Source organism: Rhinopithecus roxellana, chromosome 19 (assembly GCF_007565055.1).
Source record: "Rhinopithecus roxellana isolate Shanxi Qingling chromosome 19, ASM756505v1, whole genome shotgun sequence".
Classification (NCBI taxonomy): domain Eukaryota; kingdom Metazoa; phylum Chordata; class Mammalia; order Primates; family Cercopithecidae; genus Rhinopithecus; species Rhinopithecus roxellana.
In genome coordinates, this window is record NC_044567.1 from 3,584,853 (window position 1) to 3,612,277 (window position 27,425).

At 41.9% G+C, this 27,425-nt stretch overlaps 1 non-coding gene and 1 pseudogene across 1 annotated transcript; one reads left to right on the plus strand and one right to left on the minus strand.

Moving 5' to 3' along the window:
* LOC104674890 overlaps positions 1–27,425 on the minus strand; it is a 58,490-nt pseudogene that overhangs the window by 17,108 nt on the left and 13,957 nt on the right.
* Positions 8,250–8,356, plus strand: LOC115895094. The gene has a single exon (XR_004055285.1). It is a non-coding gene; the product is annotated as a U6 spliceosomal RNA (small nuclear RNA).

A 27,425-nucleotide genomic window follows, 5' to 3' on the forward strand; every position in this document is an offset into this window, starting at 1 on the left:
AGTTTGTGGGCTCTGAATCCACACAAAGACAGGACTGCATTCTGAAAACCTGAATTAATTACTGTCCTTACCTCAATGAGACAGTGAATTATAATCAAAATAGTTAGTATTACAGTTACAGATATTGCCAAGATGAGTTTGTTATATCCTGGAACTTCTTTAGTGAAGTTAAAAAAAAAAAAAAAAAAAAGGAAAGAATAATTTTTTAAAAAAACTAAGGGCATGAAAGCTAACTATTGAATAGTTATTGTTGGTGGAAGGGCTGAGGCAGGGCTTGCTCGTCTGACATAATGTAAAAGAGTCTTGGAACATGTACTGGGTCCAGGGTCTAAAACCCCTCGTGACCTATGAAACACCCAGCTCTGCGCCAAAGGGTGGAAGGCTGCCCTGCCACACTATAATCTAAGCCCAGGGCATAAAACCCCTTGTAGCTTGGAGAGAACCCAGGACTCAGGGCATAAAACCCCTTGTAGCCTCTGGAATGTGTCCAGACTCGCTGGCCCCTTGCTCCCTTCTCTCCCAAGATCATAAATTGATTATATCTTGAATTAGAAGAATCTGTCTCCCTTATCTCAAGTGGCATAGCATATGCTAAGCCATCACAGCTATGCTTGATGCACTGCTGCCTTTCTACCCCTACGTCCTCACGTCCTCACCTGTTACCCCCACGTCCACACGTCCTCACCACCTGCTGCTTTGTTTGATTACCAATAAATAGTGTGGGCTCCCAGAGCCCTTGCAGAGCCTTCACAGCCTCCATACTGGCGTTGGCCCCCTGGACCCACCCTATGTTCTCTTAATTTGTCTTGTCTCATTCCTTTGACTCCACCAGACTTCGTAGCCCCCATGACCTGGTGTTGGGTCTGATCACCCCAACATTCCTGGCATATGCTAAATGATGAGAAAGTCTGGGTCTCATGTTTCTGTGTGGTCCTGCTCTTTCTGTTCACTGTGTGCTTCTGTACTCTCGTTAATATAGTTCTCAGTTCTTGCTGCTCACTGAGAAGCTTCATCAGGAGGCCTGTTCTGGAGATGAGCTTGGCACAGGCCAATTGCACGTGGGTCTCAGAGCAGTCCATTTTCAAGGTTTGGATAACATGAGAAATGAGCCTTCTCACATCATTGTTGAGGATGAGGGACCATAGCTGCTGGTTTAGCTGAATTTCAAACTGGTCACCTAGGGACAAGGGCAATGGGTAGTAGAAGATTTTGGGCTTGGAGGACAAGCCAGTGCCCACATTGTTGTATTCCCATCGTGTTTCATTGGTGTGTTTAACAGTCATCTCTAAGTTGAACACAGTCCCAGTGGAATCTGCCTCAGGAGGATGACTGTAGGTTGTGTTTTCAGAGATGGTGCCTTCTGGCATAGTAGTCTTTTCCATAAAAATGTTTTCTTCAAATGCATTTCTTGCTGTGGTGTTTTTTACATTAGTGTTCTCTATAAAATGTTCTGAAGGAGCAAATACTACTGGAAAAGGATTTTCCTGAGGACTCAGGCCTCATAAAGACAGAAAAGCCCCTTGTGAAGGGGAATTTATGAGGCTCTTTGCTGCAGAGAATGGAGGCCTCTTTGTGAGCATCAGTCTTTTGAGAGAACTTTTCTTTCTGAACTCTTGACTCTTTTTGGCCTTGGGTGTTCTGTGGACCACATGGGAGCAACTTTCAAGAAAGCGGTATTTTTTTCTGGAATGTAGGATTGGTTTTAACTCTAGCCTTTGCATCTTCTAAAACCAAAATGGCATAAGTTAAGTCTTTCCATCTGTTTCTGACCTCAGTTTGGGCTTTTGCAGGGATAGAGGCAGAAGGCACGCCCATGGAGAAGGGTTTCAGCAAAGAGAAGACTGCCGCCTTATGCTCCAGTGTGAACGGAGGCTTGGTGTAGACAGCGTTTCCTGCTAACTTCTTGGGCCCCTGCTGTTCGTGAGGCTGTTCCAGCTCCCTTGGGGCTGGACTCCTGAGCCGTTTTTCTTTGGCAGCGTTCTCCACGAATGCCAGGGCACCCCGTTCCCTTCTGGTGCTCTGCTCTCCCACCTCTTTGAAGTGCCTTTTCTGGATGCTCCTTGGGCCCTTGAGGACTCTCTTCACTCCCCGCAGGCTTTTGTCAACATTGGGAATCTTTGCCAGGCTGTTTTCCTGTGGTTGGGCAGTTTCTAATTTCTTTTGAAAGATTGGGCATTTAAATTTGTTACCTAGAAGGCTGGACGGTATAAGCATGGCAGTTTTTTCTTCTCTTTTATCTTCATTGAGTTTTTCTTGAATTTCTGCATCCAACACATTTTCCAGAAAATAAAGCTTTCCCAGTTTATTTTCATAAGTTGAGTTGCTGGAGGCAGGTTGAAGAGAGGGGCTCTTTGCATTGTTTTTCAAAATACTCAGGGGCCTACCTCCATCTTGTACTTTTGAAAAAAGCAGTTTAAGGAATGTAACACTGATTCCACATCTTATAGATTTTTCACTGAGAAATAAGGCAAGCTCTCGTCACTGAGTCTAGCTGCTCACTCCCAAAGCCTGACAAGTTGATGCCACTGCTGTCTGAGGGTGCTTCCAGCTCAGTAGTCAGCTCAGTGCTCGTGTGCTTCTTCCAGGCTTGTAACACCTTTACAAAGGCTCCTTCTGGATTCCCTACAGATGCTTCTTCAAACTGTCAAAAAAGAAGAGACTGCTTTGATAATGAAAGATGATAGGACAGCATGCATCAGTCCACAGCTGTACGCCCCGGTCACACAGAGTAGGAGTCAGCAAACATTCAAGTGCCAGTCAGAGAGGAGAAACATACACCCAAACCTAAAGCTATGAAATGGCAACAGCAAAAGGAAGAAAGACATCTTTTGAAAACATGGCCACCTACTTGGAACATTCCATAGCGTGACATATAGTAGCTCTGTTTAGGATTATTCCATTGATCCCAGGGGCCAATTGCCCAGCGCTCAGCCAAAACCCAAGGTGGAAGACAGCCACTTCCCTGATGAGCTGGCCTCTCTGCAGACTGCTCCGTTCCCTGTGCTGCCCTCCCTCAGATACAGAGAGAGCACAAGGCTCCCTCTCTCCTCGTCCTCAGTGTAGTGTGCCCATGTTCTTGCTACCATCACAGCTGAATGCAATGAAAGGCAACCCTCTGAGAGGAGCAGGGGCAGGGATGCTAAAGTGGAGGCCCCCTCCCATTGCTGATAGATCCTCATCCGGCCTGCACTCCACCCACCTGCACAGTTCTCTGCTCCCACACATCCCAGCCCCATCACAGAAGACTCAACACAGAAAAAAACACTGTGTCCACCCTAGATTCTTTTCTTAAAAACAGGCAGGAATCTGGGGTGTAGGTTAAGCAATTTTTAGGGCTACCCTCTTTGGGTACCCTCCCTTTGTATGGGAGCTCTGTCTTCACTCTATTAAATCTTGCAACTGCACTCTCTTTTGGTCCGTGTTTGTTACGGCTCAAGTTGAGCTTTTGCTTGCCGTCCACCACTGCTGTTTGCCGCTGTTGCAGACCCGCCGCTCACTTCCATCCCTCTGGATCTGGCAGGGTGTCTGCTGTGCTCCTGATCCAGCGAGGCACCCACTGCCACTCCCCATCAGGCTAAAGGCTTGCCATTGTTCCTGCACAGCTAAGTGCCCGGGTTCATCCTAATGGAGCTGAACACTAGTCACTGGGTTCCACGGTTCTCTTCCGTGACCCACGGCTTCAAATAGAGCTATAACACTCACTGCATAGCCCAAGATTCCATTCCTTGGAATCCGTGAGGCCGAGAACACAAGGCTTGCCGCCATTTTGGAAGCAGCCCGCCACCATCTTGGGAGCTCTGGGAGCAAGGACCGCCCTGTAACATTTGGCAACAACGAAGGGATCTCCAAAGCGATGGGAAACATTCCCCCCAAGGCAAAAACGCCCCTAAGATGTATTCTGGAGAATTGGGACCAATTTGACCCTCAGACGCTAAGAAAGAAATGACTTATATTCTTCTGCAGTACCACCTGGCCACAATATCCTCTTCAAGGGGGAGAAACCTGGCCTTTTGAAGGAAGTATAAATTATAACACCATCTTACAGCTAGACCTCTTTTGTAGAAAAGAAGGCAAATGGAGTGAAGTGCCATATGTAATTATGTACATATGTACATAATTATGTAAAAAGTATTATTTATGCCCTAAGGGAAGCCCTCAGGGTCTACCTCCCTACCCCAGCGGCCCCCCGACTCCTTCCCCAACTAATAAGGACCCCCCTTCAACCCAAATGGTCAAAAAGGAGATAGACAAAGGGGTGAACAGTGAACCAAAGAGTGCCGGTATTTCCCGATTATGCCCCCTCCAAGCAGTGGGAGGAGGAGAATTCGGCCCAGCCAGAGTGCATCTACCTTTTACTCTCTCAGACTTAAAGCAAATTAAAATAGACCTAGGTAAATTCTCAGATAACCCTGATGGCTATATTGATGTTTTACAAGGGTTAGGACAATCCTTTGATCTGACATGGAGAGATATAATGTTACTGCTAAATCAGACACTAACCCCAAATGAGAGAAGTGCTGCCATAACTGCAGCCCGAGAGTTTGGCGATCTCTGGCATCTCAGTCAGGTCAATGACAGGATGACAACAGAGGAAAGAGAACAATTTCCCACAGACCGGCAGGCAGTTCCCAGTGTAGACCCTCACCGGGACACAGAATCAGAACATGGAGATTGGTGCCGCTGACATTTGCTAACTTGCGTGCTGGAAGGACTAAGGAAAACTAGGAAGAAGCCTATGAATTATTCAATGATGTCCACTATAACAGAGTGAAAGGAAGAAAATCCTACTGCCTTTCTGGAGAGACTAAGGGAAGCATTGAGGAAACATACCTCCCTGTCACCTGACTCTATTGAAGGCCAACTAATCTTAAAGAATAAGTTTATCACTCAGTCAACTGCAGACATTAGAAAAAAAACTTCAAAAGTCTGCCTTAGGCCCGGAGCAGAACTTAGAAACCCTACTGAACTTGGCAACCTTGGTTTTTTGTAATAGAAATCAGGAGGAGCAGACGGAACAGGACAAATGGGATTAAAAAAGGCCATCGCTTTAGTCATGGCCCTGAGGCAAGTGGACTTTGGAGGCTCTGGAAAAGGGAAAAGCTGGGCAAATTGAATGCTTAACTAATAGGGCTTGCTTCCAGTGTGGTCTGCAAGGGCACTTTAAAAAAGATTTTCCAAGTAGAAATAAGTCACCCCCTCTTCCATGCCCCTTATGTCAAGGGAATCACTGGAAGGCCCACTGCCCCAGGTCATGAGGGTCCTCTGAGTCAGAAGCCACTAACCAGATGATCCAGCAGCAGGACGGAGGGTGCCTGGGGCAAGCACCAGCCCATGCCATCACCTGCACAGAGCCCCAGGTATGCTTGACCATTGAGGGCCAGGAGGTTAACTGACTCCTGGACACTGGTGCGGCCTTCTCAGTCTTACTCTCCTGTCCCGGACAACTGTCCTCCAGATCTGTCATTATCCGAGGGGTCCTAGGACAGCCAGTCACTAGATACTTCTCCCAGCCACTGAGCTGTGACTAGGGAACTTTACTCTTATCACATGCTTTTCTAATTATGCCTGAAAGCCCCACTCCCTTGTTAGGGAGAGACATTCTAGCAAAAGCAGGGGCCATTATACACCTGAACATAGGAGAAGGAACACCCGTTTGTTGTCCCCTGCTTGAGGAAGGAATTAATCCTGAAGGCTGGGCAACAGGACAATATGGATGAGCAAAGAATGTCTGTCCTGTTCAAGTTAAACTGAAGGATTCCGCCTCCTTTCCCTACCAAAGGCAGTACCCCCTTAGACCTGAGGCCCAGCAAGGATTCCAAAAGACTGTCAAGGACCTAAAAGCCCAAGACCTAGTAAAACCATGCAATAGCCCTTGCAATACTCCAATTTTAGGAATACAGAAACCCAACAGACAGTGGAGGTTAGTGCAAGATCTCAGGATTATCAATGAGGCTGCTGTCCCTCTATACCCAGCTGTACCTAACCCTTATATCTGCTTTTCCAAATACCAGAGGAAGCAGAGTGGTTTACAGTCCTGGACCTTAAGGATGCCTTTTTCTGTATCCCTGTACATCCTGACTCTCAATTCTTGTTTGCCTTTGAAGATCCTTCGAACCCAATGTCTCAACTCACCTGGACTGTTTTACCCCAAGGGTTCAGTGATAGCCCCCAACTATTTGGCCAGGCATTAGCCCAAGACTTGAGCCAGTCCTCATACCTGGACACTCTTGTCCTTTGGTACATGGATGATTTACTTTTAGCAGCCTGTTCAGAAACCTTGTGCCATCAAGCCACCCAAGCACTCTTAAATTTCCTTGCTACCTGTGGCTACAAGGTTTCTAAACCAAAGGCTCAGCTCTGCTCACAGCAGGTTAAACACTTACGGCTAAAATTATCCAAAGTCACCAGGGCCCTCAGTGAGGAATGTATCCAGCCTATACTGGCTTATCCTCATCCCAAAACCCTAAAGCAACTAAGAGGGTTCCTTAGCATAACAGGTTTCTGCCAAATATGGATTCCCAGGTACGGCGAAATAGCCAGGCCATTATATACACTAATTAAGGAAACTCAGAAAGCCAATAACCACTTAGTAAGATGGACACCTGAAGCAGAAGTGGCTTTCCAGGCCCTAAAGAAGACCCTAACCCAAGCCCCAGTGTTATGCTTGCCAATGGGGCAAGACTTTTCTTTATATGTCACACAAAAAATGGGAATAGCTCTAGGTGTCCTTACACACGTCTGAGGGAGGAGCTTGCCACCCATGGCATACCTGAGTAAAGAAACTGATGTAGTGGCAAAGGGTTGGCCTCATTGTTTACGGGTAGTGGCGGCAGTAGCAGTCTTAGTATCCGAAGCAGTTAAAATAATACAGGGAAGAGATCTTACTGTGTGGACATCTCATGATGTGAACGGCATACTCACTGCTAAAGGAGACTTGTGGCTGTCAGACAACCACGAGGACAGTAACTAAAATCGTAAATCCCCCTGGCCCTCCTTTATCATAGTTTTCTCTTTATTGTTCTCTTACCCCCTTTCACTCTCACTGCACCCCCTCCATGCCACTGTACAACCAGTAGCTCCCCTTACCAAGAGTTTCTATGGAGAATGCGGTGTCCCGGAAATACTGATGTCCCATCTTATAGAAGTTTATCTAAGGGAACCTCCACCTTCACTGCCTGCACTCAGCAACTGCTATAACTCTGCCACTCTTTGCAAGCATGCAAATACTCATAATTGGACAAGGAAAATGATTAATCCTAGTTGTCCTCGAGGACTTGGAGCCACTGTCTGGTGGACTTACTTCACTCATACCAGTATGTCTGATGGGGTGGAGTTCAAGATCAGGCAAGAGAAAAACATGTAAAGGAAGTAATCTCCCAACTGACTTGGGTACACAGCACCCCTAGCCCCTACAAAGGACTAGATCTCTCAAAACTACATGAAACCCTCTGTACCCACACTCGCCTGGTAAGCCTATTTAATACCACCCTCACTGGGTTCCATGAGGTCTCAACCCACAACCCTACTAACTGTTGGATGTGCCTCCCCCTGCATTCAAGTCATACATTTCAATCCCTGTACCTGAACAATGGAACAACTTCAGCACATAAATAAACACTAAAACTTCCATTTTAGTAGGACCTCTTGCTTCCAATCTGGAAAAAACCCACACCTCAAACCTCACCTGTGTAAAATGTAGCAATACTATAGACATAACCAACTCCCAGTGCATCCGGTAGGTAACTCCGCCCACACGAATGGTCTGCCTACCCTCAGGAATATTTTTTGTCTGTGGTACCTCAGCCTATAGTTGTTTGAATGGCTCTTTGGAATCTATGTGCTTCCTCTCATTCTTAGTCCCCCTATGACCATCTACACTGAACAAAATTTATACAATCATGTCGTACATAAGCCCTGCAACAAAAGAGTACCCATTCATCCTTTTGTTATTGGAGCAGGAGTGCTAGGCAGACTAGGTACTGGCATTGGCAGTATCACAACCTCTACTCAGTTCTACTACAAATTATCTCTAGAATAACTAAACGGTGACATGGAAGAGGTTGCTGACTCCCTGGTCACCTTGCAAGATCAACTTAACTCCCTAGCAGCAGTAGTCCTTCAAAATCGAAGAGTTTTAGACTTGCTAACCGCCAAAAGAGGGGGAACCTGTTTATTTTTAGGGGAAGAATGCTGTTATAATGTTAATCAATCCAGAATCGTCACTAAGAAAGTTAAAGAAATTCAATATCGTGCTCGCTTCGGCAGCACATATACTAAAATTGGAACGATACAGAGAAGATTAGCATGGCCCCTGCGCAAGGATGACACGCAAATTCGTGAAGCGTTCCGTATTTTTTAGATCACTTGGACTCGGGAAGGGGAACATCACGCACTGGGGCCTATCATGGGGAGGGGGGAGGGGGGAGGAGGGAGGGATTGCATTGGGGAGTTATACATGATATAAATGATGAATTGATGGGTGCTGACGAGTTGATGGGTGCAGCACACCAACATGGCATAAGTATACATATGTAACAAACCTGCACGTTATGCACATGTACCATAGAACTTAAAGTATAATAAAAAAAAAAAAAATACTTGTTTTGTGGCAAAAAAAAAAAAAAAAAATTCAATATCGAATACAATGTATAGCAGAAGAGCTTCAAAACACTGGACCCTGGGGCCTCCTCAGCCAATGGATGCCGCGGATTCTCCCCTTCTTAGGACCTCTAGCACTTATAATATTGCTACTCCTCTTTGGACCCTGTATCTTTAACCTCCTTGTTAAGTTTGACTCTTCTAGAATCAAAGCTGTAAAACTACAAATGGTTCTTCAAATGGAGCCCCAGATGCAGTCCATGAATAAGATCTACCGCAGCCTGCTGGACCAGCCCACTAGTAGCTAGCCCATGCTTCGATGTTAATGACATCGAAGGCACTCCTCCCGAGGAAATCTCAACTGCACAACCCCTACTGTGCCCCAATTCAGCAGGAAGCAGTTAGAGCGGTCACCAGCCAACCTCCCCAACAGCACTCGGGCTTTCCTGTTGAGAGGGGGACTGAGAGACAGGACCAACTGGATTTCCTAGGCCGACTAAGAATCCCTAAGCCTAGCTTGGAAGGTGACCGCTTCCACCTTTAAACATGGGGCTTGCAACTTAGCTCACACCCGACCAATCAGATAGTAGACAGAGCTCACTAAATGCTAATTAGGCAAAACAGGAGGTAAAGAAATAGCCAATCATCTATTGCCTGAGAGCACAGGAGGAAGGACAATGATTGGGATACAAACCCAGGCATTCAAGCCAGCAATGGCTACCCTTTTTGGGTCCCCTCCCTTTGTATGGGAGCTCTGTCTTCACTCTATTAAATCTTGCAACTGTACAAAAAAAAAAAAAAAGACTTTTAATTTGCCAGATCATAAGCTTATGTTGTTGAAAGTACAGTGAATCTATGGCATAATAGCAGTTTCTGGAAAAACATGACTTGAGGTCCTAAAATGCAGAAGGGAAAAATCAACTTTTGTCAGATGCCTACTTTGCTTTCATTTCATCTCTAATATTTTGGATGGGGAATCATCCAAAGCTTCTGACTGCAATAAGGTCAAGTGTAGCAGTGCGCAGCTGGGTTTCTTTTCCAGAATTAAAGGTATTTTGGGTGGTGGGGAGGGTCAGAGGACGAAGTAAAGATTGTGAGAAAGGAAAAACATCGGCATGGGGAGAACCTAGAATTGGGGACAGAAGACCTGGCACTAGGCTGTAGCACTGTTAGCACCTCTGATCTTGTTTTTCCTTATCTGTAAAAAAAAAAGATTAATAATGCTTTTCTGCCCACCTCTTGGGGAGAAGGGTATAATATAATTGGAAAAAAAAATTTTTTTTTGAGAAATAAGCAACACTGTCATTTATTATCCACCTGGTATCATTGGTAGATACCTGTATTCAAGCTATCTGGACATGAAAGCAGTCACATTTTAGAAGTCATGAAGTTGGTGCTAATGAACCTAATATACAGAAAAACACTTGAAAACACTTGAGAGGCAGGTGCGGTGGCTCACTCCTGTAATCCCAGCACTTTGGGAGGCTGAGGTGGGCAGATCACCTCAGGTCAGGAGTAGAGACCAGTCTGACCAACATGGTGAAACCCCGTCTCTACTAAAAATACAAAAATTAGCTGGGCGTGGTTGTGAGGGCCTGTAATCCCAGCTGCTTGAGAGGCTGAGGCAGGAGAATCACTTGAACCCGGGAGGTGAAGTTTGCAGTGAGCCGAGACCTCATCATTGCACCCCAGCCTGGATGACAAGAATGAGACTCCATCTCAAAATAAATAAATAAATGAATAAATAAACAAATATTAAAAAAAAAAAAAAGGAAGAAAAGCACTCGAATGTTTGTTCTGTGAATAGAAAGATTTGAGATTCAGAGCAAGTTCAGAGTTAGACGGTCTAAGAATGGAAAACCCCTCCATTCCATTAGAAGAACCAGATAGCAATTTCTGGTTAGGAAACCAGAAGCGCTCAGGCTTCAAATAAAACAGCATCACTTGTACTTTTTATCTTCATGGTCAAGCAAACACAAACATAACTACATAGGCACACTCCTGTATGTATACCCACAGAATGCACCATTTTAATATTTCACAATAAAATGCCTCAGTTTTACTACCCAAGCTGCAGGGAATGTTCATCTTTTTTTTTTTTTTTTTTTTTTGAGACGGAGTCTGGCTCTGTCGCCAGGCTGGAGTGCAATGGCACAATCTCGGCTCATTGCAAACTCCGTCTCCCGGGTTCACACCATTTTCCTGCCTCAGCCTCCTGTGTAGCTTGGGACTACAGGCGCCCGCCACCACGCCCAGCTAATTTTTTGTATTTTCATGATACAAAGTAAGCTGTAAGTGTAAGACTGCCCCACCACTAGAAATGAAAAAACAATCAGCACTAAATCCCGGCTAGACTTGATTGTTTTAAAAAATGTGTATGTGTATGTGTGTGTATGTGTATGTGTATAATACTTAACTAGCACGCAGCCAATATTAAACTAAAAAAACGGTGAGATCAAAATTTTATTACAGTTTTTTTTTAATTTTTATTTTAAGAAAACTCAATCCTTGGCTAAGTGGTGATGAGACATTATGCTGACTGTGTTATACTATGAATGTACTAAAATAAACAGAAAGGTGAAGCAGTATGGTATTTCCAAAAGCAGTGCAAGTGGAGTGAAAGCATTTCCATATGAACCTGGCTTTAAAAACTGGGCTTTAAAAACAGTTAAATGTAACACAAGGTAAGAAACTGTCCAATCACTGATGGTCTTTTTTTTTTTTTTTTTTTTTTTGGTCTGGTTTTCAATTCACTGCTTGCAAGTAATGTATTTATTAAAGAAGAGTGAAAGCATGAGTAATTCACGAGTCAAGACCAGCTGAGAAACTCAAGAGCAATGTCTTGTGATTGACAACAGTGAAAGGAAAGCAAAGGTTAAAGGGAGAGGGGGAAAAAAAAAAATTAAGATTATACATATTAGCACCACTTTTACACAACCACTCAAGAGGATGGCTGCCATCTTCTCAGAAAAAAGCTATTGATAGAAAATGGTAGTGGAATTTCTCTTCTAAAACTTTAGGTTAAAACTGTTCTTTAAATCCTCAGGGACTATAATAAAATATTTAATATGCCACTCTAAGTCCTTCCAATCATAACAAAGGCAACAGAAACAATAGACACTTCTCCCATAATCTGCTCCCCTCACCAACCTCCTAGGGTAAGTGAATGAGCAATACAGAAAATCTGGACCTTTCCCATCATTTCAAACTATCTGCTTTTGGAGGAAAAGAGGCAGCTCTGTGACTCTGCAGGAAGGGCTAGTATTCAGTATGGTCCCCTTTCCTACCAGCAAAAAAAAAGGTTTTATAAACACTTGTCGAAAATCCAATAGGCTTAAGGATGATGGGTAACACAAGGAGGCACAAGAAAATAACTTTTAACAAAGTAAAAGTAGTGACGCACACCTGTAATACCAGCACTTTGGGAGGCTGAGGCAGGTGGATCACCTGTGGTCAGGAGTTCAAGACCAGCCTGGCCAACATGGTGAAACCCTATCTCTACTGAAAAAATACAAAAATTAGCCGGGCATGGTTGTGGGCACCTGTAATCCCAGCTACTCCGGAGGCTGAGGCAGGAGAATCGCTTGAACTCAGGAGGTAGAGGTTGCAGTAAGGTGAGACTGTGCCACTGCACTCCAGCCTGAACCACAGAGTGAGACCATGTCTAAAAAAAAAAAAAAAAAAAATTAGCCAGGCATGGTGGCAGGCACCTGTAGTCCCAGCTACTTGTGAAGCTGAGTCACAAGAATCACTTGAACCTGGGAGGCAGAGGTTGCAGTGAGCCAAGATCACACAACTGCACTCCAGCCTGGGTGATAAAGACTCTGGTTCAAAAAAAAAAAAAAAAGTTTTAAAAAAAGAACACTTAAAATTTTACTCCCAAATGACCAGGTAACAGAAATAAGATCTCTCTGATCTAGTGTGTCCTACTTCTTTTTTTCTTATTTTGTCTCACATATTTGTTTATTCTCCCAGATCCTGTGTCCTACTTCTATCTAATTCAATGTAGGCTATGAAACTCCTCCTCCTCCTACCTAAATTAACGCATCACAAATAATACATATATTTATGTGTTTCAGAAGTAAATTTTCATTAGATGCATAATTACTAATACACATTTCTGAATAGGCATTTATTTATTTTAAAAATTAAATATCCAGCCTTAGTACTATATACTGTTTGTTATTTTAAGTGGAGAAGGTAGCACTATTTAATAATCAAGGTATGTATCAATTCTGCTCCTACTCATTGACATTATTCAACAATGATTACTCAATTAGACTGCCTATGATTGTGTTTTCCCTATAACATACGCTAGAAAAAAATCCTGGACATTGTGAGAGGTAAAATAGCATTAGCCTCATGTGCCACAGGAATAAATTTTCCAAAAATCTTTCAGTGTAGCCCTCTAAGAAGGCTTAAAAAAATGTTAAATATAATTTAATTTAGTGATTTAAAAAAGTCTTTGTTGAGTACATTAATAATGAATACTAGCTTGCAAATTTCATCTAATTAAATTTCCTACTACTGTTGAGTACCCACAGAATTATAGCTTGTGTAAGAATATTAACCAACCACGCACCTTGTAGAATATGGTACTGGGGAGTTGATTCCACTGGCTCTGTTCTTAAACTTTGAACCCCAATTTTTAAAATTAAAAGGGAAAAGTTATTTTTCAAATACAAGATACTGATCTAGTCTACAGATTTCATTACAAAATTCTGCCTTGTGATAATCCCCAAAATAATACAGAACAAGGCACAAACCAGTGATTTTTAACTTAGCAAAGTGAGCTTGGCATTTTATCCATCTGTCAAAACACAAGACTAGGCTTTCAGTGAAACAGCCGATGAGAATTCTCCCTCTGCAGCATTATCACATGCACCATCAATTACTGCCATACCTAAGTCTAGCATCATGCTAGCACATTAAGGCAGAAGGTATTCTATACAGAGTTCACTGGACCAGAAGGACAAAATTAGAAAGGGAGGTGGAGGCCAGGCAATTAGAAAGGGAGGTGGAGGCCAGGCGCCGTGGCTCATGCCTGCCCTGTAATCCTAGCACTTTGTGAGGCCCAGGCAGGTGGATCACCTGAGGTCAAGACTTCGAGATCAGCCTGGCCAACATGGGGAAACTTCATTTCTACTAAAAATACAAAAATTAGCCAGGGCGTGGTGGTGGGCGCTTGTAATCTCAACTACTCAGGAGGCTGAGGCAGGAAAATTGCTTGAACCCAGGAGGCAGAGGTCGCAGCGAGCCAAGATCGCACCACTGCACTCCAGCCTGGGCGACAGAGCAAAAACTCAAAAAAAAAAAAAAAAAAAAAGGGAGGTGGAGAGAAAGAAGAGAAGAAATTTTTAAAAGGTAGGCCATGCAATACTAACCAGATCATGGCTGCCTAGCTAATATGGGCCACCTGCTATGGAAGAAAAATGTTGAACACTCCAGGTTGTGTAAATTTCTGTAAACACCCAAACACAAACACACACAATACCAACCTAATTGGGAACATTAATATATGTTGATCCTTTACTATGTTACGGTTTTGAAAATAAAAGCTAAAGTTAAAATATCTGCACTCTCTAAATTGCCTTCATATTTTCCTGAGGAAGAAGCTAGTTAGTGTTTCTTAAGGGGAAGGGGGCTGGCTTGTCATGAGGGTTATAAAGATTAAGATTCCCTCTGACTTTTTTCCCCACTCAAGTTTTACCAGTAACTCACTGAAACCCTTATTAAATATGTACACTTAAGCACAAATACTAAATGCTGACGATAAGGACAAGTTCAGACATTTTAACAATGGACTGACTGTGTTATTTAAAAATAATGGGTGGGCTTTTTGCTGGGTACGGTGGCTCACACCTGTAATCCCAGCACTTTGGGAGGCCGAGGCGGGCAGATCACGAGGTCAGGAGTTCAAGACCAGCCTGACCAATGTTGTGAAACCCCGTCTCTACTAAAAATACAAAAATTAGCCGGGTGTGGTGATGTGCGCCTGTAATCTCAGCTACTTAGGAGGCTGAGGCAGGAGAATCGCTTGAATCCAGGAGGCAGAGGTTGCAGTGAGCCGAGATTGTATGCCATCGTACTCCAGCCTGGGTGACAGAGTGAGACACCATCTCAAATTTTAAAACATTAAAAAAAGTTAAATGGATTTTTCAAAATGAAAATAATATTCAAAAATTTAGAAGTTTTTTTTTTTTTGAGACAGAGCTTCATTCTTCTTGCCCAGGTTGGAGTGCAATCGTGTGGTCTTGGCTCACTGCAACCTCCGGCTACCAGGTTCAAGCAATTCTCCTGCCTCAGCCTCCCAAGCTGCTGGGATTACAGGTGCCCACCACCATGCCAGGCTAATTTTTTTCTATTTTTAGTAGAAACAGGATTTCACCATGTTGGCCAGGTTGGTCTTGAACTCCTGACCTTGGGTGAACACCTCCCTCAGTTTCCCAGATTATTGGGATTGATTATAAGCATGAGCCAACGTGTCCAACCGAAGTTTTTTTTTTTTTTTTTAAACTAAGAGGTAAATAAATCTCCTTGTTCTATTGCTGATATCATCAGTGTCCAAAACTAAGCAGTGTGAAAAGATAGAAATAATCAACTTTTGACGAAAATTAGACATTTCTTCAGCTACATAGACCAAACTTGCCATGTTTCACAAGAGTCTGGTAAATAAAATGTATTACTCCTTAACTGTTTTTTTTTGTTGTTGTTGTTGTTGAAATGGAGATTTGCTCTGTTGCCCAGGCTGGAGTGCAGTGGAATCTCAGCTAACTGCAACCTCTACCTCCTGGGTTCAAGCGATTCTTGTTCCTCAGCCTCAGGAGTAACTAGGATTATAAGTGCATGCCACCACAGCTGGCTTTTTTTTGTATTTTTGTAGAGTTGGGGTTCACCATGTTACCCAGGCTGCTTTCAAACTTCTGATCTCAGGTGATCCGCCCACCTCGGCCTCCCAAAGTGCTGGGATTATAGGCATTAGCCACTGTGCCCAGCCCTTAACTGTTTCTAATGGAACTTTTTTAAAAAAATTTTCCATACATATTCTACTTCCACGTAGGAACATTTCATACATAATTATATTGCCCAGGAAAGGGCAATCTATAAAGGATCAAAATACATTTTACTCCTTTATTCAATTGACAAAATGCTAAACTTTACCTTGCTACCTTCAACAAAATATTAGTATGGGCCAAAAAGATATTTTTCCCCCATGAAAATTCTAATGTGTTTCTAGATATTTTTGGACTGATTTCCCAACATATTAAATATTAGATTACACTCCAAACTCTGATTACTGTATGGCATGCAAGAAAACAATTCTAAACTGTATTGGTTATTAATAAGTTTAAGTTCATTCACATCAAGTGTCACACGAACACTACCTACCTAACTGGCTAAGACCCGAAATTAAGCAATGATCATCTGATAGATTCTGTAGGCTTGTCAAGTGGTGCTTGCTCAATGTCCAAGTGTCTTTCTTCATATTGATCAATGTGATTACCCTGAAAAAAGATGATGACAGCTATTTTTCAAGAGCAATAAATGTCAAATTTATTAACAGCCTATTTAAGTTTTTTCTTTCCTTTTTTTTTTTTTTAACCTAAAAGGAGACAGCAATCTTTTTCAGCAGACAATCAAAACCACACCACAAATTCCAACTTTTAAAAAATTTATGAAAAATGTTTTAGGGTCGGGCACAGTGGCTCACGCCTGTAATTCCAGCACTTTGGGAGGCAGAGGCAGGAAGATCACCTGAACCAAGAGTTCAAAACCAGCCAGGGCAACACAGTGCGACCCTGTTTCTGGGAAAAAAAAAAAAAAAATTCAATTAGCCACACATGGTGGTGTGAACCTGTAGTGCCAGCTATTCAGGAGGCTGAAGTGGGAGGCTCACTTGAGCCCAGGAGGTCGAGACAACAGTGAACTGTGATCAAGCCACTGCACTCCAAGCATGAGTGACAGAACGAGACCCTATTTCAAACAAAACAAAACAAAACGTATTAGGAATCTAGGCCTAGCAATCTGAACTTTTCTCCTCCTAACAGGTGTTGAAATTGTCAACTACAACACTATCAACCATTTGGGACACCAACCCTCTTAGACTGACTACATTAGGATAACTATACGGATTCTTACCAACAGGCAGAGCGCGGCCGGCTCCCTCAGGGCCCTCCAGGATCCTCTGGCCCAGGCCAGCGGGTGAGCTGGGGGCTCCAAGACGGGCCGCGCCCCACCCTCTGCACACACCGGGGGCCCGTTGTGGCTGCCCTCTGGCCGGACCCAGGCCTTGAAGCTTCCGTACCCCACCTCGTTGACTGACGGCGGCGTCAGCCTCTCCCAGCCCGGACCCTGCCGGCCGCCTGGTTTCCCGGCCCAAGCCTGCCTGGCCTCGACGAAACCCCGCCGAGCCTCCGGGACGCGGCGCCTTTGGGTGGCGGCGGGAGTGGAGAGCCAGGAAGCCTGGTGGCCGCCCGAAAACCGCGCGGCGGAGGCCCTAAGGGTGCAGAGTGCCTGGCAAGGCGGCCTCAGGACGCAGGCACGGCCTTCTCTTTAGGCCTCGGAGCCGCGCAGACCCGGTCCCGGTGACCGCTGTGTCCCTATTCGTCGAGACCTACCTAGTCCTGCCCTCAACAGACAAAAGCCTTAACCGGCCTGGAAGGCGAGCGGAGTTCCAAACCAGGACGGGTAGAACGGTTAGCGGTCGTTGGGCGGTTGGTCTTCGTGCTACTAGATCTTGCTGCTGGAAGAGAGAAATAGAATGACAGGCCACGTTTGGCCCGTTGGAAATGCCCACCACCCTTTGGGAAGACTTACTGGCCGTTTATAGAAGGCCTGTATATGTAATATGAAAAAGCTGCCCTCAGGCTGGGCGCGGTGGCTCAGGCCTGTAATCCCAGCACTTTGGGAGGCCGAGGTGGGAGGATCACCTGAGGTCAGGAGTTCGAGATCAGCCTGGCCAACATGGTGAAACCCCGTCTCTACTAAAAATACCCAAAAATTAACTGGGCGTGGTGGCGGGTACCTGTAATCCCACTACTTGGGAGGCTGAGACAGGAGAATCGCTTGAACCCGGGAGGTGGAGGTTGCAGTTAGCCTAAGATCACCCACAGCACTCCAGCCTGGGCAACAGGGTGAAACTCTGTCTCGAAAAAAAAAAAAAAAAAAAACCTGCTCTCAATTCCACCCCTCTCACATCTAGCCCTTCTAGATGAAAACAGCCATGTTGTTTTACTTTGATAAGCAATATTGCATTAAATTTTTAATAATGAAGAAAATAAGTCATAATAATGAAAATAAAATCTGTATTTTAATACTGCTTAAGTCCGATAACATTATTTTAAACTAAAACTGCTAAGACATTAAACTTTAAATCAGTTGATACCTCCTGGCTTCTCAAGGAATTAAAAACAATCTCTTGACAGTTTCCAAAGCAACTCTTCCTCAAGATGATCTGCCAAGAGAGATAAACATGCCCGTATCATGCTGTATTTGATCATAAGCGAGTTGTCACTGCAACTAAAGTAAAAACGGTTTCAACAAATGATAGTTGCAGACAACTAAGAAGTTCTCTCTAAACATAATTTTCACAGATCTCCCCGCTTCATTAGGAAGAAAATAGCTCATAATTTGGTTTTAAATCAAAATACCAATTTTCTGGTTCCTTTCTTGCAATAAAGTATAGGGCATGAGGATTTGTGAGTCCTACAATGACCTAAGTCAAAAGACTAAAGACTTCAGTCTTTTGGTCTAGCCTAAATGAATTCAGTGTGTGGAACGATATGACAACTGGATTATTAACCTAACAAGAAGTTACTTTGCCTTTTCAAGGTAAAATTAAAACTCTAATTCAATGATGGGGAGTTCTAACTTGTAATTTGCCACATTGTATCATAAATGTCAGGTTTCTCTCACTAGACTGTAAAGTCCTTGAGGACAAGAACTGGGTCGTGTTTATCTCTTACAAACCTAAACTTAATATGGCAGCCAAACACTAGCGAACAATTAGGTGCTAAAATTGTGTGGCAATGATGAACAAGTTCTAGAACAAGATGGTGGCGGTGATGGTCCTACAATATTGTTTATGTACTTAATACCACTGAACTATATACTTTTTAAGAGAAGGGGTTCTTGCTATGTTGCACAGGCTGCCTTCAAACTCCTGGGCTCAAGGAGTCCAGGCTCAGCCTCCTGACTAGCTGGAACAATAGGCTGCACTACATGTGGCTTGAATTATATACTTTAAAATAGTTAAAGTGATAAGTTTTATTACATGTATTTTACCACAATAAAAATAATAAAAATAAAATTGTATGGCAAAATCTGTATAAATGAAGAAAGGAAAAAAATAAAAAGAAAAATAGAATAGCACGGGACAGGAGTACGTTTTCCAAAGACCAAAAAAAAGGACTTAAGAGTAAGTATTTCAGGAATGAGAAAAAGCACTCATCAACAAATGATTAAAAAAATTTTTAAATAGCTGTTAATCCTGAAAGTCTGTCTTAAATTAACCTCCAATATTTTGTCCAATGATATTTTTAAAATAACACCTGCTTCTTGGCATTTTAATTTCTACTGTAACATTTAAAATTTTAAGTTAATTTAAAGGTGTTAATTGCAAAGTACTTAAATTACTAAATAATAAATATCCAAATACTGAGATTAGCTCAAACCTCATTATATTATAGAACACCAATGTACAGCCAAATATCAATTATTTCACTCTACAGGTCTATACAATTTAATGATAAAAGAATAGACCAGGCACAGTGGCTCATGCCTGTAATTCTAGCACTTTGGGAGGCTGAAGTGGCAGCATTCATTGCTGGAGGCCAGGAAGTTGGACTCCAGTGAGAGTCCTTGTATAGGACTCTTGTATAGTGAGACCTTGTCTCTACAAAAAAATTAGTGGGGCGTGGTGGCATGTGCTTGTATTCCTTGTCCTATAGTCCAAGCTGAGGCAGGAGGATCAGTTCAGCCCAGGGGTTCAAGATTGCAGTGAGTGGATTGAGCCACTGCACTCAGGCCTAGGTGACAAACCAAGAGTCTGTCTCAAAAACAAACAAAAAAACACCTCATCCTAAAAACAATAATTGTGTACTACTTTTTAAAAGTAAGTAAACCTTCAGTTAGTTTGTTTAGAGACAGAGTCTTTCTCTGTCACCCAGGCTGGAGTGCAGTGGAGCCATCATAGCTTACTGTAAACTTGAACTCCTGGGCTCAAGCAATCCTCCCACCTCAGCCTCAGCCTTCCAGCTGGGACAACAGGCATGCACCACCATGCCCAGCTAGGTTTTTTATTATTTTAATTAATTTATTTAATTATTTTTGAGATGGAGTCTTGCTCTGTCACCCAGGCTAGAGTGCAGTGGCGCAATCTCTGCTCACTGCAACCTCCACCTCCTGGGTTCAAGTGATTCTCCTGCCTCAGCCTCCTGAGTAGCTGGGATCACAGGCGGGCGCCACCACACACAGGTAATTTTTTTTTTTTTTTTTTTTGCATTTTTAGTAGAAACAGAGTTTCACCATGTTGGCCAGGCTGGTCTTGAACTCCTGACCTCAGGTGACCTGCCGCCTTGGCCTCCCAGAGTGCTGGGATTACAGGCGTGAGCCACCGTGCCTGACCTGTTTTTGATTTTTGTAGAGAGGAGGTTTCATGATGTTGCCCAGGTGGTCTCAAGCTCCTGGGCTCAAGTGATCCTCCTGCCTCTGTCTCTCAAAGTTCCAGGATTACTGTCAGGCCTAGAGTATTTAACTTAGGACAACTACGTGATGGTTTTAAACAAAAAGAGAATTGCCCCAAAATGTATCACTATCAAAGATGATATAAAGCACAAACACAGATTATTAGAGAACTACCAGGTAATTCTACAAAAAAGAAAATGGGCACCTTCTAGGAAAAACCATTTCAGCTCATCCCTGCTGCATGAAAACTCACACAACTTTTTCCAAACAGATAATGAATCATTAGCAAAATGTTCTTTTAATCTTAGGCTTAAAGTTATTTAGAAAACCCTTCTGCAGATTACAAACTACTGTCAGCAAACACCAGGTTCCAAGTAAGACACTTAACAAATTTCTAAATTTGTTACCTAATTAACTTTTCGAATCTTTTGGGATCTGTCAGATGCAATCCAAATAAGGATTAATAATATAGTTTTAGAGTTTTAGTCCAAAAAAAGACCCACACATCTATTCAACGAAAGTATAAAGACAATTCAACAGATAAATGATAGTGTTTTCATTAAATGACACTAGAACTAGGTGTCCACGTGCAAAACAAAACAAAAAAAAGAGCCTCAATCCATACTTCAAATCATAATAAAAAATTAACTCAAAATGTGCTGCAGACCTAAATGTAAAACTGAAAATGATATATTCTAGAAGAAAAAGTACAGAAGAAAATCTTTGTGACCACAGGCTAGACAAATATTTTCTTAGAGACAACCCAAAAGCACAATATGTGGAATAAAAAATTGATAAGCTGAACTGGGAGAAAATATTTACAAAGCTTATTCCTTTTTTAAAAAAAATAAGAAACGAATGAATGCTAAACAAATCCATACCTGAATAAAAACTTGTATCCAGAAAATATATAGAATTCTCAAAAGAGAGGTAAAAAAAAACCCAATTTTTAAAGTGGGCATAAGATTTAAACAGACATTTCATCAATGACACACAGGTTGCAAGTAAGCACATGAAAACACATTTATGATCATTAATCATTAAGGAAATACAAACTAGAACCACAAGGTATTACCACCACACGCCTATTGAAATGGCATTTAAAAAAAAACTGATAATACCACTTATTTCTTATTTATTTGTTTGGAGACAGGATCTCTCTCTGTTGCCCAGGCTGGAGTGCAGTGGCACATTCATGGCTCACTCCAGCCTCAACCTTCCTGGGGTTAAGTGATCCTCCCACCTCAGGCTGCTGAGTGACTGGGACTAGAGGTGCACACCACCATACTAAGCTAATTTTTGTATTTTTGGTAGAGACAGGGTTTTGCCATATTGCCCAGGCTGGTCTCGAACCCGTGGGCACAAACCGTCTACCCACCTCAGCCTCCCAAAGTGCTGGGATTGCAGGCCTGAGCCTTCCTCTGATAAAATTTCAGATAAGCAACTTTCATACGTTGCTGGTGGGAACATAAAATAGTACAGTCAACTTTGGAAAACAATTTGGAAATTTCCTATAAAGTTAAACGCACACTTTCAGTTGTTGCAATCAGGAGCCAAAAAAAAGAAAAAACAGTTAAACATACACTTACTACATAACCCAGCAATACTGTCCTTAGGCATTTAACCTAATAAAAAGAAAACGTGGGCTGGGCCAACTGGCTCACACCTGTAATTCCAGCACAGCCTGGGCGACAGAGTGAGACTCCGTCTCAAATAAATAAATAAATAAATAAATAAATTCGTAGAAATGCATATCAAAATAAGTCAAGACTACTGCATGATAATTTTTAAAGCTAAATGAAAATAAAACAAACTAAAAAGCATATAGAGCAGCTCTAGAATACATTAGAAGCTTGTAGTAGAAGTTAACTCTTAGAAATGGGTGTCTAAGCGTTAGGAGAGGTAGGCTACTTTTAACTGCATTTTTTTCCCTTTGAATTTCATACTTACTGCATTTTAAAACAAATTTTAAAATATTTAATCAGAAATTGATTTTGTTCATTTTTTATTTTTTTAAGACAGAGTCTTGCTGTATTGCCCAGGCTGGAGTGCAATGTGCAATCTCAACTCATGGCAACCTCTGCCTCCTGGGTTCAAGCAATTCTCATGCCTCAGCCTCCCAGAAACTGGCATGCACCACCACGTTAATTTTTGTATTTTTTTTTAGCAAATGTAAACAGCCACCCTAAATCACCCCAAAGGACAGACCCGAGTTGTTCTTTTCATCTTTAATGTTTACACCTCTCTGAATCTGAGAAGTTGCTGCCAGGATTCTAGTACATACCAAAACGTGATGACAATACTCTCACCTGTGCAAACTTGTGTGCATCTACCGCTATCTAAAGGAAGCCGATGTCATTAGCCTTGGGGAAGCAACAAGGCATATTTGTGACTGAAGTTCAATGTGCCCAGTGTGGCCACACCTACTTCACTGATTGATATTCTAATAGTGGGATAAATAATTCAATAGGGATAAAGCTTAGATTTTCCTCTTCTCTCTTAGTGCTTACATTCTTGTCATGATATCGATGTGCCACAGGCAAGCCAGCATGTCAGTGTGCTCTATCTGAATAAGGTATAGCCTTTCTACATTGCAGAGTCATTCAGTTTCGAAAATAATGGAACTTGTACTGTTAGAACTAACGGAGTAAGAAAATTTTTAAAAACAAGCCATCAGTCTGGACCTGTGTAAGTGAATGAAGGAGAAGCACTTTAAAGTCAGGGAAAAAAATATGCACACACTTAACATTTAGAATTATCAACCACTGCTGGTTTTCCATAGACCATTTCATTTCTGATTTCATCTGTGAAAGATATGATTATTGCTACCATTCAGAGGGGGACTTTGATTGTTAACTGCCTGGTCCTCCTTGCTTGGCACCCTGCAAACAAATGTGCTCCTTTCTCCCACTGCAAAACCTCAGTATGGTTTGGCTTTACTGTGCTGGGCCAGTGGACCCCAGTTAAGTCCGCTAATAAGCTCTTGCTATGTCCTTGGGATGGGTTTCAGATCCAAAATAGACTGACCCTACCCACACTGCTGACTCGGCTGGTCAGTATTTGTCAATAACATAGAGGCTTCATTCAAAGTTGTAATTACTGGAACCCAAGGGTGATTTCAGGATTTTATGGAGCCTGAACCTTACCTATTAATAATAAAAACATGGAAAAGTATGAATACAAAGATTCCCAAGGGCCTCCCAGGACCGTGCAAGTGAAAAGCCCTGATGCTGAGGCTCTATTCAATTCATCACCATTCCACCACAGCTGAGGTCCTTTTTTTTTTTTTACAAACTTTTGTAAGAAATGCAATGGGCCTATTTCTCACTATGGCAAATGTTTCCTGAAGCAAATTAGCTTTTTTTTACCAGAAAGATTTGACCCAAAACAAAGGTGCCCAGCCCCCAGCATACATTTGATGTGTTGAGACCATTGTGCCAATAGGGTCACTTGTTTCATGCATTTTCTTGCCCATGCCAAAGGTCAGAACTAGGAAAAGCAGGGCAGGTCATATATAAACTATGTAAGTTTCTTGGTCTCTTCGTACTTTAGTTTCCCCATTTGAAAAAACGAATGGATCTTTTTTTTTTTTTTTTTTTTTTTTTTTCCTGAGACGGAGTTTCGCTCTTGTTGCCCAGGCTGGAGTGCAATGGCACAATCTCGTCTCACTGCAACCTCCGCCTCCCAGGTTCAAGCGATTCTCCTGCCTCAGCCTCCCAAGTAGCTGGGATTACAGGCAGGTGCTACCACGCCCGGCTAATTTTGTATTTTTAGTAGAGACGGGGTTTCTCCATGTTGGTCAGGCTGGTCTCAAACTCCCGACCTCAGGTAATCCGCCTGCCTCGGCCTCCCAAAGTGCTGGGATTATAGGCGTAAGCCACTGCGTTCAGCCCAACGAATGGATCTTAAGACATACTTTTCAGAGTTCATAATGGGCTTATACCCAGCTAACCAATAATTGTATGAGGTTCTTACATGTAAATAGTTGTTTACAAGTATTCATCTTCCATTTCACTTACAACTTGTGTAAAAACTGCATCCCATGCCAGGCCTGAAATGTTCCAAAGCTCAGTTCTGTGAGTAAATTGCAATCAAGATTCCTGCCAAAAAAGAATCAAGCCAAAGAAGAAAAAAATATATATTCTTTCAGAACATTTATCGCTTGCATTGATTTTAATTTGCATAGGATGGAACATAACCTCAATATTTTCTCTATGCACTAAAGAAATCTCACAGTGGAAGATACTGGCTTATGATTTATACTTTAACATTGCACATGTGGTGCATTAGATACAAAACAGCAAATGCTCAGTAAATACTTATGTTAAGTGAGCTTTATTTCCCTAGGACAGGATTTCACAACTTCAGGGCCATTGACTCTTGGACTATATAATTCTTTGCCGTGGGGGTTTGTCCTGTACCTTGTAGGATATTTAGCAGCATTCCTGGCCTCTGCCTACCAGATGCCAGGAGAACATCCACAGTTGTGACAACCAAAACTGTCTCCACACATAGCCAAGTGTCATCTGGGTGCAAAATCACACTGGTTGAGAACCACTGCTCTCTGATGATTCACTACGATCTGTGTAGTAATTCTTACACTAATCTTTCCTAGGGACAAAGAGGATTTGCTATATAATTTTAGTAACTTTAAAATTTTAATCATATTTCAAAATGAATAGCAAAGGGGTTTATCATTAAGTTTTATTAAAGTTCTAAATGTAATCAAGTTATAGTTGTAATTTCCATAAAGTGCAAAAATGGTAGTGGTTCAAATGTATGTCTTTCAATAGGCTGTATTTTATTGCAGGATAAATCTCTAGGAAAAGTAAAAGGAAAATATTGCCTTGATTAGTTATTAGATGTCAAATTAGTAGGAATAAATAGGAAGAGTTTACAGTAACATTAAATACATGGTTTTCATCTGAACTCTAAACGTTTGGACTTGTATTTGAACTTCCCAGAGCCTCTAACCATGCCAGTATCTCTCCTAGAGTCTCACCTTCATGGTTTTAATAAATAAAATATACAACTACTATAGATCTTGATAGACTTTGGAATTAATTTTTCCTGAAAGCAGTAGACTTGATTAGATGACCTTTTGTAGTCTCATCAAATCCTAGCTCGAAGTTTTTATCTTTATATATAGTTTCTAATATTAAAAGGAAGAGTCTCACCTTCCTAGTTTACGTCTATTTTCCTAAGCCAGTTCAACATCAGAAGAAATAAAAGACATCCTTTCACATCATTTGAAAGGAAGTTACCTCTTTAACTAATACATAACTTTGAACTAATTCAAATCATATTAATATAATTAATTTCTATCATATTAATAGAAATTCTTTTTTGGTTTTATATTGCTTTATTATTTCATGAAAGCAATTTCTTCAGTTATACAGTGATAGGGCAACAAAACAACATGGAACTGGATTTTTTATTTTTCAAATAAAAACAGGTGTAGTCAACACCCATTCTTAACTCCAGTTGACTCTTATTTCCATTGATTCCAGCTTGTCAGCTTGTCCCTCCCTCTTTACCTGGATGGTGTAATGTTGTTTGGCTGATGTCTCCATCTCTAGTCTCTCCCTTCCTAAACCATCCTGCACACAGTCATGAGATAAACTCTCCAGAAGTGGCTTGCAAAGACCAGCATCTCCTAGGAAATTACTGAAGATGCAAATTTTTGGTCCCACTCTAGACCAACTGAATCAGTAACTGCGAGGGTAGAGTGCAGAACTGAGTTCTAACGCACCCTCCCAGTGATTGTGATGCAGCTCTATCTCACAGCACTGCTGTGATAACACTGGTCCATATGATGGCTCCTTAGCTTGACATTCAAAGTCCTAGAAGATCTGGCTCTAATTTCCTACTCTCCCTCCTTGTACTCTACAGGTACTCATGGCATTCCTCAAATGCTTTGCTGTGTTTTGCCCTTCTCCCATTTTCCTTTTGCAAGTTTAGAATCTTTTCCCCAAGATGTTTGTCTGATGTTACACAACGGCCCTTCAAAGTCCTATTCAAATGGCATTGTTCTAATAACATCTTCCTGGGTCCAAATTGAAGTCGATCTCCTCTCTTCTATGCTCCAGAAACAATGTATCCCTCCTAGAGCCCACATCCATTTCTTCTTTTTAATGTAGTTATTTTTCATCCCATTTCTTCTGGGCATAAACTTCTTGAAAGCATGGACTAGGTCTTGTTCATCTGCATTGCCCACCGTGTTTAAAACTGACACATGGAAATAAATCGAACTCACATAGTTATAAAATAAATGAAGAGCTGGGGAAGTGAGTAGAAGGAAAATGACTGTTTTAAAGGAAATGTAGTTTTATTACTTCATGGCCTTTGTAGCACTTTGGTATCCACCTGAGGGTCTTTATACCCACTTTCCTCAAGCCTTCTACGTTTGAATCTGTTTGCAAAAAAGCATCACTAATGAGCTTAATGAGGATTAATGACATACACACCTCTGAACCATGGACAAAGGATAAAAATCAAGCTTTCATAGCAATGAACATAGTATCTTCTTATCTCTAAACAGACAGAAATACTATGCAGATATCCCTTCCTTGGTAACACGGCTGAGGACATAGTTATTTTGTAATTAGTGAAGAGTTAGGGGCATTTCTGATATGCTTACTTGCTATAAACAGTCTAGCTATACCACTTAACCATCATTTTAAACATCTGTTTTAGCATAACAATTCCTGAAATGAAATCCTAAATACCAGGCTATTCTTTTGGTAGCTTAATATTCTTGATAATATTATTTATATAATTCAGCTGCTTATTATTTAATATTTAAATGTTAATTTAATTTAGATTAAATTATCAAAAAATTCTGGATTAATGATATTCAAATTAATGCAGGTGGTCTGTATTTCCTTCTCCTTTAGGCAACAATCTGAAGTTAACTTTAATTCCTTTCATTCTACTAAAGCAACTTTTTCAAATCTTTCTTTTTTTTTTTTTTTTGACAGAGTCTTGCTCTGTCACCTAGGCTGGAGTATAGTGGCATGATCCTGTAACCTCCGCCTCCTGGGTTCAAGTGATTCTCCTGCCTCAGCCTCCCGAGTAGCTGGAATTACAGGCACTTGCCACCATGCCTGGCTAATTTTTATATTTTTAGCAGAGACAGAGTT